This window comes from Branchiostoma lanceolatum, chromosome 19 (genome assembly GCF_035083965.1).
Source record: "Branchiostoma lanceolatum isolate klBraLanc5 chromosome 19, klBraLanc5.hap2, whole genome shotgun sequence".
NCBI lineage: Eukaryota > Metazoa > Chordata > Leptocardii > Amphioxiformes > Branchiostomatidae > Branchiostoma > Branchiostoma lanceolatum.
The window spans coordinates 2,858,560-2,865,534 of NC_089740.1; positions in this window are offsets into that span (position 1 = coordinate 2,858,560).

A 6,975-nucleotide genomic window follows, 5' to 3' on the forward strand; every position below is an offset into this window, starting at 1 on the left:
CACTCATCTCCAATAAGGTTATAACTGACCTTGTGATTGCCCCTGAATTTTTAACTGAAAGTTCATGCACTTGAAAATAAGTACCTCTTCTCTAACACAACGGCATGATCCCTGGTACCTTTATCATCTGTGTTCCGTTCAGTTGTAGTACAGAGATCGTCATTTTGCAAAGTTTCTTGCATTTTTCTTTTCTGCGTTCGCCGCTGTTAAACGTTTCGATGCTATGAGACTGAACACAACAGCTGAATATTGCATAACATCATAAAGTCGGGCGGATGCAAGCAAATATTTTTGGGAGGGATTTCTACAACGATAAGATGCATTTATCAGCTCAGATACTTTATCAGCCCTACAGATAAAAAAGTTTCATACAAACAATAAGAGAGCAAGCCAGCTCCAAGTAAAGTGTCGCATTTTGACGTTGGGAATATATATTGGACTTTGCTACGTGTATTCCTTATATCATTTGCAGTAAATTGATAAATCGCAAGATGGCACCGATGTACATTTGTCATTCACCAAGCTAAAATCCGGTTTCCTCAGGTTCTACACAGGGTCGTTGTCAGCCTTCTTGGTCATTAGTGGTGCTTAGCAAAGTTCTTTATTCATAATCAGATATTTAACAAGAGTGGAAGCGTCGATGGTCGTCTGTCATCTTCTTTAGGACAATTCTGACCGGTTTTCAGTGCACTGAAGCTAGGTGTTACTAGTTCACTATGCATCGAAACTATACAAGTCAGTGATAATAAGTCGGTCCCAAACATCAAGTATTCTTGTTGACATTGTTAAGCAACAAATGGTGAGATAATGCGATTCGAAATTTAAGTATTGTAATACGAAAATACTGTTAAGTATTATTATCACATAGCCAGATGGCGTCGACCAATCAGAAGCCTCCTTTGCCCATGTGTTATGACGCCATAACACACCCGTGATCATCATTTCTCCCATCATGTATTTTTGTTAACATTCGTATAATGTTTATTTGTTCCCCAAAATGTTTGGAATAAATTAAATCTTGTGTAAGCATACGACAAAATACAACAAACCATTTCAATACAAGTCAAATCTAAACGGGTGGAACTGTTAGTGGAGCCGCCCACAGCATTGCCAGAAGGACACCCAGCAGGGAGGAATGATGATTCGTAATAGATTATAGATTTGAAAAATATTCGACATGCCAATATCGCAATGTTATTAAATATTATCTGTGGAAATGTTGGTTTTCAAAATGAAATCTATCATCTTCTATTCAAAAAGGACAAATGTAAATTCTGAAAAGCATTCTTAATAGTAAAAGGGATCTATGTCTTATTCAGGAATTGTCTACTCTTAGTCTGCTCGATTGGGCACGGTTAGCGATGGTGTCCGCGTGTCACAAAACGTGCTTTTGCCCCAGGCCCGGTTTGTGACACGCGTGCACTCTCACGAACCGTGCCTGGGCTCAATTTGTGACAAAGCACAGAACGTGATGCAACATATCATATGCATCGTCTCCAGTAGACGAGATGTAAACAACATATGACGAGGTCAATTAGTTGAGAGTGAAAATAAAGTTTTATTAAAGGAATATTTCTTTCCACACAGCAAAATTCAGCAAGAAAGCGACACATCTTTGGAGCAACATTGTCCTCTTGATGTTTTCAAAGAAGTCCATGCACTCAATCATCTCTTGTAGACGATGAGTGTTTTTTCTTCAGTTTTCACTCAAATTTTCTCTGGCTTGTGAGCTGATGTATTAAACAAGTGTGCTCGCTAACACTTATTTCATCAAATGTAACCTTGTTATTTTTCTACATCATTAATCATAATGACTGAATACACCTCCCCTGGCTATAGAAATATAGAAGATGTAAACAACATATTGCAGTTGACAGTGAAAAGTTATACCATCATTTTTTTCTATGCAGCGAAGATAAAGCGAACCTAGACATCAAAGCAACGTTGTAACATTGTCTTATTGATATCTGAATGATTAACTCAAGTTTTTATGGTTATTCTTGCTTGTGAGCTGATGAATTAAACATGCATTCTCGGCTACGTTTGTTTTCCCCCGTAATACATCTCTTTTTTGTAAACCTGATATTTTTTTACATCACAATTTTATTAGATAGCCATTCACTATATGTACTAATATAAGAGATGTGACCGCCGAAATAGGGCAGTCAATCAGGTTAGAGTGAAAAGACAGTTACAGTTACAGCAACAATAGAAAACTACACATTAAATCATTCGAACATCATTGTGATCTTGATGTTTTGTTAAGAAACAACTCCATATACATGAAAAAACACAGAAATACTGTTACATCATCATTTCTTGCAGACGACTTTGATTTGATTCCAGTTTGCACTCAAGGTTTCTCGATTCCGGCGTATGAGGTTAACGTTATATACAGTAAACATGTATGTAAACCTGTTGTTTCAACACCTCTCTGTTTACCGTTTTTATTCTTTTAGATCGAAAATTTAGAAAATCTACAAACACAAGTTTTAGAAGAGAGTGTAAGCAAGATATGACAGTCAATAAGCCTAGAGTGAAAAGACATCATAGTGTGACATACAGAAAAAAATACATAATATCATTGGAACTACATTCTCTACTTTACGCTTCTTTGGTGAACAACAGCACATACGTCAAATAGCAGACGTAATCAAGTTTCTTCAAATATCTCACTGCAGTGGCAAAGTCGTGCATCCTACCGATCGCTTCATCGTTAATTACCATGAGGCCATAACGCACCCCTGATACTCATTTCTCCCATTAAGTAGAGGGAGGTTATTTTTTGTTAACATTCATATAATGTTTATTTATTCTCAGAAAATTTTACTATCGTAGAATAAGTAGAATCTTTTGTAAGCATATGACAAAATAGAATAAACTATGTCAATACAAGTCAAATCTAAACGGACGGAACTGTAAGTGGAGCCGCCCACAGCATTGTCAGAAGGACACGCAACAGGGAGGAATGATGATCATAAATAATAGACTTGTAAAAGATTTGACATGCCAATATTGCAATGTTATTAGATATCATCTGAGTGTGGAAATGTTGGTTTTCAAAAAAAAATCTATCATCTTCTGTTCAAAAAGGACAAAATAATGTGAATTCTGAATGAATTCTTAATAGTATAAGGGATCTATGCGTCATACAGGAATTGTCTACTCTACTCTTATATGGGTCAGTTTGGATAGGCTTTAGGATAATAACGTTAATGACCCGCCTCTTCCTCGGTGTGTATAGTGTCATACCGCCTGGCTATGTGCTATAACCATCTCATAAAGCGTTTTATTCGGTGGCTATGAACAGAAAATTTCCACAAGATATCATCATGTAGGTGTTAAAAAAATGGTATCATATTGAAAGGTATGATCAAAAAAAGTGTTTTCTATTCAAATCTGGATCTGCAATAATCTCTTCTATTACGCTGCAATCCTAGCTCGCCAGGCGGTTAGAAGAAATAATTGAAGGAATATAGTTGCTGGCACGTACGTCTACATCAAAATTTTTGAAAATGTATGAAATACATGAAATTAACATTAATATTTCTTGCTGTGTACTACAGAGGTTACGCACTTCTTTGTGGTATTCTGTGTCATTTAAAAACTACAACTCATGGATTTTCGTATTAACCCCTCCACTAAAGCATGCTAATAAGCTGGTGTACTGTTACAACAACAAAAACATCTAATTATTTCAAATTGCCTGCAAAATCTAGAACTTGAAAGTCTCGAATGTCGTTTGAGACATAGCTCGGCGATTCTACAGGAGAAATACATATAGCTCAATATGATTGCAATTGACGTATTTTCCAGTCATATGAGTTCATTACGTTTTTAATACAATATTGGATGATTATCGTTTTTAGACCTCGTTATGATTACTTTGGTTTCTTTCAGATGTAGGGCTTCTTATTGCTGCAGTTAAGATCGCTCCATTCTCCCGTTTTCCTAGCTTTGACGCCTGGCCACCAATGATCTCTTCCGTTCTATTGAAAACGACATGTACGCAGATATCATTTAACAGGAAACTGTCACAACATATTGGTGGAAATTTGATTGGTATCCGTTCTAGATGCTACATGACATAAAACAATTATGTAATGATCTCTATATCAACATCTTTCTTTCCAGTTCAACTTGTCATTTCTTTTTCGACAGTCTTTTAAACTCCAGAGGACAGTGTTCTGGCTCTGCATATAATATTTTCTGAATCAAAAAAATAATTGTATTGCCAACTTGACTTTGGACTAGGCAGCACTTGTAACATACAAACGCCAGTACGGGAAACGGCAACGAATACAAAGCCTTCTTGGAGAAGGTAAAAAAAAGAAACAGGAATACACACCTTGGTATAAATGACGATGCAGCCCTCTCCGCCACTCCAGCCGTTGTTATCTGGCTGACCTGCAGCCCAGTTCTGGTAAGAAAATGATGTCCCATCCGTCCACTCATATCCGTTCTTAGTGTGTTTTAGTCCAATCCAGACCATTTCTTTCTTTGTACGTATACCTGCAAGTCAAGAGAGGCATGTTTGTGTTTGTTTTTATTTGTTTTTATTTGTTGACATACCCAGTAAACCCTCTTTTAAGTCGTAGTGCGGACATCTCATTGAACTGCGCTTATTTGTCACTTGAAACTGTGTATGTTTTTATATTTTCAACAACAAAAATATCGCAATTCGCAGAATGGCGCAATTTACATATTTCATAATATCTTACCTAGTGCCGTCTCGGGTATCGTTTATGTTAACACCCGTTTATCACTTCATCTCTTTTTTATGCGTTTCTAATAATTTTACATTGGTTCAACAATAACCTGCTCATCCGGGCTTCATACGCAAATGCACCGCACGTCAATATGACAGCAAGGGGAACCTTGTCGAAAATTCGCAATTTTCCAGCTCAATTTGGTGCAGTCCAGTGAGAAACCCGGTTAACACACCAGTTTTTGTACTCAATGGTGTTAAGTTCCCTTCCCAAACGTAGGACACCCAATTTGAATCCAGAATCTTTCGATTTAAAGTCAATAAATCAAACAACACGGCCACCATGCCAAACTTTAAAGGCCCACTATGTAGGATTTTGGCGCAAAAATTGAAAATATTATTGTGAACAAATCTTAATGTTAATGGCAGGTACTGACATGTACAACCCTTTTTCAGCATATTTTCTTCATTATTTCGTCTATTTTTGGTATTTGTAAACTGTACAAAAACAAAAGAAAAACTCCCGGACACCACCTCAATAGTAAATAAACAACAACATCCCAGTGCACTGGAGGACCCCCATGGTGGTCTAATCACTTAGGCACACGTTAGACTGCCAGATGCCATGAAGCTCTTCTTCTTTGGAAACACTCATATCTTTTTCTAAGAGGGTAGAATACAACTATTAATTTATTCTGGAGGGTCTACTTTGAAGGGTATCAATAAAGTGTGGTTATTTTCCCTTCAAAACTGCAAGAACTCTGGTAAGGATGATTTTTTTTACAGAAACTGGTGAACTGTTAACAGGCCCCCCACTGGGCGGTCAGCCTGATAAGAAGTACAGAAGCCATGTGTGGCCATGTGTTAGTTTCACACTGTGTGTTGTTTTGGATGGAGGATAACAGTTTTCTAAAATTGTTTGTATGGTGCAGTAATATTGTAACCTCCCTTCCTGAATATCTGTAAGCAATTCTATAGAGTTGATAAAGCTTGCTATGCAAAGAAATAGTAGGAAAATCTACTTTCTGTATTGGCCTAAAACTACATAGTGGGTCTTTAAGATCATTGTTTGGAGGGGGTGAGTCATGGCTAATTTTAGTCCGAGAAGCGTGGAAGAAAAGACATTCTGGGGAAAAAAATATATAAAAAGATCAGATATGAAAAAAAAAACTAGGGTCAAATCGGGCAAAAGTCTTCTGGACAGTCAACATGTAAAGTTTAGGCCAGACGAAATGTACGGATAAATTTTTGAATTTTATTGCATTTGATGACAAAACTGCGGATTCTACAGAGCCAGACCAAATACCTTAACGATAAGTTAACGGTCTCTCAGTGATCCTCATTGTCTTCCAAAGCTGTTTGAATAATATATGGGGTCTACAGATGATCTCACGATAATCGGACGATGATATTCGATCGTTCTTTGGTTGCCGAATGGTCTTCGTCTAGTGATCCGGTTTTTTTTTTCATGTTTTCTTTATTACATATATTTTGTGAGTATTATGCAAGAAGCACATCGCTTATATAAAGCATTGTATTTAGAAACATGAAGATAAAACAAGAGTAAAAAAAATAATAATTCATACATACATGTAGGTACTTAGATACAAAATGGATAAAGAAAAGTAAAAAGACAAGTTTCTGATCTATCAATTACGAGAATCTACTTGTACAGTGAATGAAAGTGTAGACTATATCGGAGATGTTACAGTATTGTAGATGTGAAAATGACATTGACCCTCGTAGCAGTAAAGAACATAACATACTTTCATTGAGTTGCTGTATACCTACTATATTGGAAACAACAAAGTAACGTTACTTGTTTTGCTCATAACTTTATAAAGTTTACAGTGTGGAGAGTTGCAGCCATGAATCTCACCATGTATGTAACGTCCAATGAAGCTGTTCTCTTGGCTGTCCCTTATGGAAGCAAGGTTTGCACCCAGTCCTTTGCATTTTTTGTTCCAGGTAAATTCTTCTGTCATCATCTTGTAGCAGTTGTTCTTGTGTTCCTTCCACCCATTTTGACACCGTCGGACTACAGACAGAGTAAGAATGAGTGAACATAAAAAGACGGAATTTCTGTAGAAACTGGATTCTTTGAAGACTACAGGTTCGATCTACAGAGAACGAGCCAGAAATTCTTTCAATGTGAATGTCTCCAAGGTTTATTTAAGCAAAGGGACTTGGGTTGGACACAATAATATTGTTCAAATACAATGCATAGGTGGCTTTAGGCGTAAATGCCAGTATGCGTAGCCTTTGTA